A 10658-nucleotide genomic window follows, 5' to 3' on the forward strand; every position below is an offset into this window, starting at 1 on the left:
GACCTGGACATTGGTTTGCATGCCCGCAAACCAATATGCCACCTGTGGCACATCTGCCATACGTTTGCCATCATGGCTCTACCAAAGCATTGGATGATGCAAAGCATGACTGCTTTTAAGCTTTTGCAATGAAATGTATAATTAGACATAACAGGTTTTGGCAGAAATGGTAGACTACCAATTCTAAAAAAATAATGAGCATGCTTTTAGCTAATTGAGTCATTCAGTTTCAAATTGTAAAATTCCACCCACAGTTTTACCTCATCCAATATTTATCTGTTTATATTTATCTAGCTAGGTTACAAGCATACACTGCTCATTGGCAGTGTCTCCTATTTTTTTTATAAAAATACCAATTGGCATCAAATGTTTGAGCACGTTTTGCATAGCAGGGGTGTTGACATGACTTATAGCAGTACTGTTGGATACACCCATCCTAAAAACAACATTTAAAAAGAGTTATGGATCAATCTCATGCAATATGCCAGAATTGGTGGGGCAAGATACTATATGTAATATATAATTTTATATTATATAAGCACACATACAGGTAGTCCTCAAATTACAATCACAATTGAGCCGAAAAGCTATGTTGCTAAGTGATGAAATTGTTAAGTAAGTTTTGCCGCATTTTATGATTTTCCTTGCCACATTTCTTAAGTGAATCACTGAGGTTTTTAAATTAGTAACACTGTTGTTAAGTGAATTTGGTTCCCCGTTGATTTTGCTTGTTGGAAGACTGCAAAAGTTGATTGGGTGACCCTGGGACGTTGCAATCTTCATAGATAGGAACCAAATTGTGAAGCATCTGAATATAAATCATGTGACTATGGAGATGTTGAAATAGTCATAAGGGTGAAAAATGATTATAAGCAGGGGTGGGCTACTGTCCGGACTGTGGGGGGGACATGCAGTGGGGGTAGCGAAAATGGAGCTCCACCCCAGAGCACCCAATTTGCACTGAAAGACGTTGAAAGAAAATGCAGGGCGTCCTTCAGAAGCCACGCCCACAGTGTGGTAGTAAACATTTTGGTAGTTCTTCACTGATTATAAGTCACTTCTTTCAATGCCCTTGTAACTTCACACGGTCACTAAATGAACTGCTGTAAACTGAGGACTACCTATAATCTCTGCCTCTGGCTACTTCCAGTTGTATCCCACATGTTCTTTCATTGATGGTGTTGCCTAGTACCGATACGGGAAAGAATGGCGCACCCATAGTGATAATTGTTCTGCATGTGTAGCTCAATTATCTTGCATGTGCACATTAATGTTCCAGTGTGTTTTTGCTTTTGTGCATGTGCAAGAAGCAAAATCTCACAAGGGGACACATGCATGAGATTTTGGCAATTTTTTGCTTCTGCGCACACCCCCATGCATGCGCATATCCCCCATACAATTTTGCTTCCTGTGCATCCACAGAAGCAAAAATACACTGGGACAAGCACACACATACACACACACACACACAAGATAACCGAAGCTATGCACACCGCGCACCGGTAGTAGTGGTAATTGGAATCCGCCCCTGGTGTGACCTAATTGAGTAACAAAATGTTTGCAAGCAGATGTTTTAGAAAGCACCACAGACTCCTTGACAATATCTTTCTGCATTTCTTTGGCTTTCTACTGCTTGGAATCTGATTGTTTAAAGGAACGCAGAAGCATCAACCCCCCACAAATACAGGGTTTGGGAAACATTCTTCACAGAGAGTAACAATGAAAGTGCTTACAAGCAGGAAAGAACTGGGAACATCATTAACACCTGGTTAGGGTTGAAAAGAAACTTACTCGGAACATGTTAGAGCAATGAAAAAAACCCTGCAAAGACTTAGGGCTTGGAAAACATTCTTCACAGAGAGAAACAATGAAAGAGCTTGCAAGGCAAGAACTGGGAAGATTGTTAGCAGCTAGTTAGGGCTGTGGGGTGGGGGGAGAGCTACATTCAGAGCGTAAGACACACCCAAATTATCAACCTCTATTAGGAAGAGTAAAGGTGTGTCTTATACACTGAAAAATACAGTACTTATTTACTTACTTACTTACTGACTGACTGACTGACTGACTGACTGACTGACTGACTGACTGACTGACTGACTGACTTACTTACTTACTTACTTACTTACTTACTTACTTACTTACTTACTTACTTACTTACTTAGGCATGTATTAGATAACAGATATGAAAACATAATTATGAATATATAAAATGGATACAAATAAACGGGAACATTAGGCATGCTAGTGTGCTTATGCACGTCCCTTAAAGACCTCTTAGGATAAGGTAAAGTTGACAATAGAAAGACTAAGGTTAAAGTTTTGGGGGTTTGGAGAAGAAACCACAGAGTCAGGTAGTGTATTCTAGGCATTGACAACCCTGTTGGTGTGGTCCATATGTTTTTGTAGTGACGAGTTGAAGATTACAGGACAATTTTTTTCCTGAAACCAGATTGCTTGTTAGAGAGTAGGTTGTTTGTCTCTAAGTAGAGGGTAATGGATTGGTTTATGATTGATTTCATAACTTTGCATGCGGCCCAACATAATGAGATGGTCTGTAATTTCCAACTACTGGGATCCTCATTTTTGAATATAGAGATGGCCACGTCTAGTGACTATAAGTTAGGCAGGGAGTTGATTATGAAAGAAAACTGTTCTTTGCAGTTTGGAGCTTCTTCTTCCAATTTTTAAAAAAACTGGGGGGGAGGGGCTTCCAGATAACTTGATAAAGAAACTCATATGATACCAATATTATATTTCCAAATCATTCAGGTTTCTTCCCATGTAAGTTTCAGAGATTCCTAGAACACAGGAGGAAACCTGAATATGCCAATATTTGTTTGTTTTCGTAGATTTTCACGAGTACAGATATGCAGGTCTTGGCATATATATGAAAAGGAAGGGAGCCTAGTATAGATTGATTTTGACCTTGTTATGGTCTCATCATTACTGGGATTTGAACCTGTAGCATGCTGCATGCAAGGCAGGATATTAGCCTCTGTGCTACAGGCTTGCCTCTGAATCAGCTTTTACCAGGGAAGAGGCATATGGTTGATTTTCTGCCGAAATCACACTGGTATTCCCAAATATGGGAGAAAGCAACTTTGCTTTGCTTTTGCCTCTCAGCCCCACGCAGGGGCCATTCCAAGGCAGATCTTTTTTTTTATAGTCAACCATATATGGTGGGTTCTATCTTACTTCACCCCTGGTTTACTTCCTCCCATGTGCGTGGATGCATGCACATTGTCTGCTGCATGGCCACACCAAATGGGTGTGCATGCATGCTTAGTGCCAAAAATTTGCATTAAACCCAAAAACAAGATGGCAGTGCATGTGCAGTACTGGAAAATCAACAGAAAAATTCAGCAAAAAAATAAATCCCCCCCAAATAAAAAAAAAAGATGCTGGCATCCATGGACCGGTACTGATAGAACTGGCTCCATGATGTCACCCAGGGTTTGCTACTGGTTCCATAGAACCAGTGTAAACCGGGAGGAACCCACCTCTGATACACACACACACATACAAACACATATACACTCACTCACTCACTTAGTTCAAGAGGAAATTGGAAAGCTTACCAAACAAAAATAGAGAAGCTGTTTTGAGAAGAGTTTGGATGATATTCAGAAACTGAAATAACAACTAGCATCTCCATATGTACAACTAGCAAAGAAGAGAAAGTATTTTTGGAAGATAATCTCTTACATGCCCCATGTGCCAGCCACCTAGAGTCTCCCGGGAGTTAGGCAGCATTCAAATTCGATTAATAAATTAATTAATAAATATTACAAATGAAATCTGCTTCCAGAGGAAAAAACTTTTTTACCCTTAAAGTTAGTAAAAGTTACTAATGCAACATATAGACAATAGACAAACTAACCTGAGTCACTAAAGTAACACAGGAAACTCAAATGAGTCATGGGATTGGATGATGGATTTTCTTCCCCAATTTAGAAATAACATTCAGTCCAAACTAGCAATTTTGTTGCTGGTGGTATTATATGTCCCCGGTAACACAGTTGCCTCATTTGATCTAAAAAGCATTCTTGCAGCCCACTTCCTGTTTTTTTTTAATGATTCTTTTAAATAGTGACAGTCCCCAGCTGGAGTTAAGTGGATAAAAAGCAGCTTGGTATGCATTAAACATCTATGGTCACAAAACCTGCCTCTGGCCATGTTTTCCTACGCAATTGCTTATAAAGTGCAATCAGAGGAAATTTTTCCTTTAAGTGATGTCTTCCTGGAGAACTGCCTAGCCAGTCATTCCTTCTAAATAGATGGAGGTTCCAGTTAGCATGTTGAAGGCCTATAGGACCTGAATGCCCCTTCAAGAAGAAAATGCTCCATTGTGCGACACACTTGCATATGGACAACCAGGCAGGGGAAGAAAGCTACCCCATTTTCCTAGTATCAACTAGTTATGCAACATGGTTTTGCTGTGAGGTATAGTAATTTGAAGAACCTGCAAGAAACGTGTTTTTATTGAAATTGAAACTGATTTAAACAAAAACAAAAAAGATGTGTGAACATCTAAGAGTTATACAGAGATCTGCTGGATTAAGTCAATTGTTCATTTAATCCAATGTATTATTTCAAATTGCCTTCGGAAGTTGTGGCTGCTCCATCACTGGATAGGTGGAGACTGCATACCCATTTATCAGAAATATTATAAGCCTCCTGCAGGAGCAGGGGGTTGGACTAGTCACTAGATGACTTCTAAGCTTCCTCCCACTCTGTTACTGTTACTAATTCAATCTATTATTTCTTATAATGGCCAGTCAAATGCATTCTAAAAGGTCATAAACATGGATACAGGATCATTAACTTTCTTTCACTACAGTAGTCCCTCACCTATCGCTGGTGTTACGTTCCAGACCTGGCCGCGATAGGTGAAATCCGCAATGGGGAATTTATCGACTGATAGTACTTATTTAAGTATTTATATTGTAATTGTTTGGTAAGTTTTCATTGTTTTAAGTGTTTATAAACCCTTCCCACACAGCATTTATTTTAGATACAGTATTTAAATACAGTATTTACAATTTTAGATATATATATTTTTTTAAAAACCTGCCGATTGAGTTCGGCGGGCTGTTTAAATCTGCCGATCAACTTCCTCAGAAACCCGCGATGAAGTGAAGCCGCAGTAGGTGAAGCGCGGTATAGCGAGGGACTACTGTATAGCTTCCAGGCATTTCTTTGTTTATTTATTAATTTAATTTATACAGCTTCTCTTCTCACAGAAGAGGCTCCGGGGGGAGAACTCAACAGAAATGTACTGTCTTCCATTTTATTTAGTACAGATACTTGAAGCTCCAGTGGTGATTTTCTGGTCCAGAAGAAAAGTTTCATTTGTGGCTCCTTGAAAGTATCTATCTTTACTTTAAATCTGTTTTGTTTAATTTTTGGTGAAAACCATCTAGATCCAGGGATATATCTGCTTTTCAGAATAAGGTTTCATCCCTATAGTTTTGATTGCAAGTTGCATCTCAGAATCAAAGGTGTTGAGGGTTCCCATTTGAGTTCATCTAAACTTCATCCACAGTTTTTGTCTTCATGGATCAGCATTCATCTGATTTGTCTCCTAAAAAATAATTTAACACAAGTTTTATGACTTCACTGGTAAAGTCACAAGCAAAAGCAATTAATGTTGATACATCCTGGCTATTTTTGTTCAATGAATTAATGGTCTAGCAGTTCCTGTGACTTCTATACTTAAATTCTTGATTGAAATATATTTGAAGTATAATGTTTCATTGCTTGTCATAAAATAGTTTCCCTATACTTCTCAGTCCTTTTGTTTACTATTAAATTACATCTTTATCCCACCTTTATTACTTTATAAGTAACTTGAGACAGTAAAATAGCTAACTCCTCCTTCCTATTTTCCCCACAACAAGAACCTTGTGAGTTAGGTGGCTTTTGTGACTAAGATGGAACTAGAACTCATAATCTCCTGGTTTTGGGGCCACCACCTTAACTACTACATCAAATTGTCTCTCTTTTAAAGAAATTTTACTGAATGCAGGAATTTCTTTGGTCAATGATTATATTACTTTTTACTTTCATCTAGATAGGTTTTCTAGTTTTTGAAGGAAGTCTTTTGGCCTCCAGTTGCTTTTTAATAATTTAAATTATTAAATTAATAATTAAAATTAAATTAAATTAAATATTAAAATAATTTAACACTAATCATGTCTTCATGAGACATTTTCTAATCAGAGATACACATTCTAACTCAATTTGAATTATTCTACTTTTGAATAAACTAGCATTCTAGATACATTTCATTCTCTAGTTCCACATTTTCATTAAAAAACCCAAACTTGATTCTTTTCAACTCTAAGGTGAGGATATTGCCAATTTTGGGGGGGTCGGGTGGGTGGGTTGTAGTTCCCTTATTCAATAATCATAAGAATATAACATTTGAAATGAATGTTACATAAAAATGATTCTTTTTTAAAGACAGTAAGCATTCATATGAACTTTATGCCCACTTCTTGACAGACACACCAAACCACTATCAGACTGTGTCATGCACAGCAGTCCTTCAGTAATGGTCCTCAGTTGTCTACATAATTTTGTAATGTCCATCTGGTAATACAATGTGATGTGTATGACTCCTTCATCTTCCATTTTCAACAGTGTGGAAAATATGAAATTATGATTTACTTTTTTTCAACATACCGCAGTGGCTGGCATCTAAGGAAATTCAACTACACTTTTATCCCCTACAGTTTTTTTCTGCAAGATCGAAATTCACAAAATATGGATAAGCTAAAATCAAGTGATGTAATATTGCCTTTGATCCAATGAAGTAAAGGCAACAAGGCTATTGTTTTCAGTTTAAAATGGAAAACCTATTGGCCTAGGAAATATTAATTACCTTTTGGAATAAATCTTAAATATATCTCATCCTTTCTGTAGCTTATCAGTGCCAAAATTAAAATGTCACATGCTTCTGTGCATTGCTCAATGGAATATCAATGAATAAGAACATATAAATTTATGTTTTTAATTTTAAATGTTTTCCTTTTTACCTGAAGCTAAATCAGGGATGTTGAGGAAAGAAAGTTTTCTTAGTCACATCCATTGTTCCTTCAAATATTGTCTTCTTATTTAAGAGCTTACTTATTTTGCCTCAAATCTTTATTCAGTGACAGATTGTTTGTTTACTTGTTTGTCTGGTTAACTTGATATAATATTGGCTATTCTACTATGATTTACAATAAACATTTGAGACGTTAAAAACAGCAGAAGTAACAATTAAAATGAAAAAGCACAGTAGGATTAATAATTAAAATTAACAGGTAAAACAAGCAGTTAAAAACTTCTATTAAAAATGTTTTAAGGGCCTTTTAAAAAGCAGCATGTTCTTGCTTGTCCATTCTGCAAGAAGGATATTTCAAAAAGCACAATATTTTGGAATGATCCTCGGCAAGAATTTGTAACAGATACAATTCTTAAAGTAAAAAATAACACATTTGAAAGCAGGCAAATTCTCTTGGGAAGGTTGGCCTTCTCTGGGTCCCGTTGACTAAACAATGCCATTTGCTGGGACCCGGGGGAAAGAGCCTTCTCTGTGGCGGCCCCAGCCCTCTGGAATCAACTCCCCCCCCAGAGATTCGAATTGCCCTTCCCCTTCCCACCTTCCGCAAGATGTTGAAGACCTATCTATGTCACCAGGCATGGGGGGGTATAACTATCTCTTCCACCACCACCACCTTTTTCTTGACTGTAATATATGAGAATGATGTGATTGTGCAGTATGATTTATTTATTTATTTATTTGTTTGTTTGTTTGTTTGTTTGTTTGTTTATTTATTTATTTATTTATTTATTTATTTATTTATTTATTTATTTATTTATTTATTTATTTATTTATTTATTTATTTATTTATTTATTTATTTATTTATTTATTTATTTATTTATTTATCTATCTATCTATCTATCTATCTATCTATCTATCTATCTATCTATCTATCTATCTATCTATCTATCTATCTATCTATCTATCTATCTATCTATCTATTTATTTATTTATTTATTTATTTATTTATTTATTTATTTATTTATTTATTTATTTATTTATTTATTTATTTATTTAGATTTGTATGCCGCCCCTCTCCCCAGACTCGGGGCGGCTCACAACAAAGTGAAAAAACAATTTACAACAAATCTAAATTTCTACTAAAAACATTTTAAAAACCCCATTTTCTAAACACACATACATACACACATACCATTCATAAATTGTATATGCCCGGGGGAGATGTCTCAGTTCCCCCATGCCTGACGACACAGGTGGGTCTTAAGGAGCTTACGAAAGGCAAGGAGAGTAGGGGCAGTTCTAATCTCCGGGGGGAGTTGGTTCCAGAGGGCCGGGGCCGCCACAGAGAAGGCTCTTCCCCTGGGGCCCGCCAACCAACATTGTTTAGTTGACGGGACCCGGAGAAGGCCCACTCTGTGGGACCTAATTGGTCGCTGGGATTCGTGCGGCAGCAGGCGGTCTCGGAGATATTCTGGTCCAGTGCCATGAAGGGCTTTAAAGGTCATAACCAACACTTTGAATTGCTTTTAATATCTATGGGTTTTAAATCTCATTTTTTTAACTTTATTGGATTTGTATTCTAAGTATTGTATTATTGTTGTTGTGAGCCGTCCCGAGTCTTCAGAGAGGGGCGGCATACAAATCTAATAAATCTTAAATCTTATTTCATTTTCCTTCCCAATTCAGTATCTATTGTAGATTTTTTCACTGAATCATGACCAAAACCTAAGAATTTATGCAATGATTAGTAAGGCAAAGCTCACCAGTTTGGCAAAAGGTTAAAGGGTTGGTCAGAACTGTATTCATTTGGGAGTCACAATTTGTAAGAGATGAAGCAATATTGCAATTCATGTTACTATAGTTTAAAAAAGGTTTGGGAATTCCCTTCTGGCACGCATTCTTATCTGCCTGTTGGTTGCTGGAGATGACGTGTTCCAGTATTTTTTTATTGTCTCTTTTGTATGATGTGCACATGTGGTTTATTTTTCTGGATGATCAGGGAGGATTAACACCAGACAATAACCAATACCACAAGAATCAGATGATTTACACTTTTTTTTTTCATTGAGTACAGGTGGCAATTCTGATAGGGATAATGTTTTATACATGAATGCGGTGTCTTTTGTGGTTTAGCATGCAGCAAGCCCACATTTGAGACCCAAGTGTTGTTGCATGACAGGGTGAATTCTCATCATTTGCTTCAGCTCCTATTGACCTACCAATTCAAAAGTGAGTAATCACAAGTAGATAGATAGGTAACACTTTGGTGGGCACATTAATGGAGACGTGAATGAAGCGCCCAACCAGGTGTCCCAGGGCAACTGTGATGTCACTGATTAATTCTTTCAACTCAGAAGCACCTCAGTCCTTCCAACATGAACATGATCAAACATTTTATACCAGTGTTTCTACCTTTACAAATTCTGTAAATTCATTCATGACTTTCCAGATATGCTGAGTAAATCAGAGAGAGGCCAAAATATTTGGAGAGACAACGCTTCTGTAATAATTTGCAAGCATCATTAACTTTTGGATGTATAGAAGAATATAGAAGAATATAGAAGAATATAGAGGAAAATGGCAGTGTTGAATGTATGCATTGGCTGCCGATTGGTTTCTGGACACAATTCAAAGTGTTGGTGATAACCTATAAAGCCCTACATGGCATCGGACCAGATTACTTACGGGACCGTCTCCTGCCGCATAAATCCCAGCGACCAATCAGGTCCCACAGAGTTGGCCTTCTCCAGATCCTGTCAACCAGACAATGCTGTTTGGTGGGGCCTAGGGGAAGAGCCTTCTCTGTGGTGGCCACAGTCCTCTGGAATCGACTCCCTCCAGAGATTTATACTGCCCCCACCCTCCTCTTCTTCCGCAAAAGCCTTAAGACCCATCTATGTCACCAGGCATGGGATGCTCTGTTCTGACCATTAATGTTATGTGTGGGTGGGATTGAGTAATTAACTGTTTTTTAAATTAATGGGTTTTTAGCTATGTTTTTAACTATTAGATTTGTATGCTTATTGTTTGCACTGTATGTTGTGAGCCAGTAGTAGTAGTAGTAGTAGTAGTAGTAATAGTAATAATAATAATGTGCTATTAAACAATAAAAAGGGGGAAATCTCTTTCCTTCTATCCTTGTGATTTTTTTTATTGATCTAAATGAAAATATTTAATTTTGCATTGAAATAAACAAAATTTAAGGACACTGTGGCTCAGTGACTAAAATGCTATGCTTTTTGATCAAAAGGTCGGAGGTTCAGCAATCCTAGTGCCTCATAATGGGGTGAGCTCCCGTTACTTGTCCTAGCTTCTGCCAACCTAGTAGTTCGAAAGCATGAAAAAGAGGCAAGTAGAAAAATAGGGACCACTTTGCTGGGAAGGTAACTGCATTCCATGTACCTTTGGAGTTTAGTCATGCCAGCCACATAACCACGGAGACATCTTTGGACAACACTGGCTCTTCGGCTTTGAAACAGAGATGAGCTCTGCCCCCTAGAGTCAGGAATGACTACAACATATGTGTGAGGGGAACCTTTATCTTTAACAAAATTTCTCAACGAAGCCGGTGCCTGGAGGCTGTTGGGGTCTGGATGGGTGTCAACA

Source organism: Erythrolamprus reginae, chromosome 3, assembly GCF_031021105.1.
Source record: "Erythrolamprus reginae isolate rEryReg1 chromosome 3, rEryReg1.hap1, whole genome shotgun sequence".
Taxonomy (NCBI): domain Eukaryota; kingdom Metazoa; phylum Chordata; class Lepidosauria; order Squamata; family Dipsadidae; genus Erythrolamprus; species Erythrolamprus reginae.